Source organism: Bison bison, unplaced genomic scaffold (genome assembly GCF_000754665.1).
Source record: "Bison bison bison isolate TAMUID 2011002044 unplaced genomic scaffold, Bison_UMD1.0 scf7180017862139, whole genome shotgun sequence".
Classification (NCBI taxonomy): Eukaryota; Metazoa; Chordata; class Mammalia; order Artiodactyla; family Bovidae; genus Bison; species Bison bison.
Window position 1 is genome coordinate 217,103 of NW_011492711.1, and position 375 is coordinate 217,477.

Sequence of the window (375 nt, forward strand, 5' to 3'; positions counted from 1 at the left end):
TGGGCTCCAAAATCACTGCAGATGGTGACTGCAGCAATGAAATTAAAAGACACTTGCTCCTTGGAAGAAATGCTATGCCAAACATATTGACATACGCTAGTTATATGACAAACGCTAGACAGCAATGGCACCCCACTCCAGCACTCTTGCCTGGAAAATCCCATGGATGGAGGAGTCTGGTAGACTGCAGTCCGTGGGGTCGCTAAGAGTCAGATACGACTGAGCGACTTCACTTTCACTTTTCACTTTCATGCATTGGAGAAGGAAATGGCAACCTACTCCAGTGTTCTTGCCTGGAGAATCCCAGGGACAGGGGAGCCTGGTGGGCTGCCATCTATGGGGTCACACAGAGTCGGACATGACACAAGCGACTTA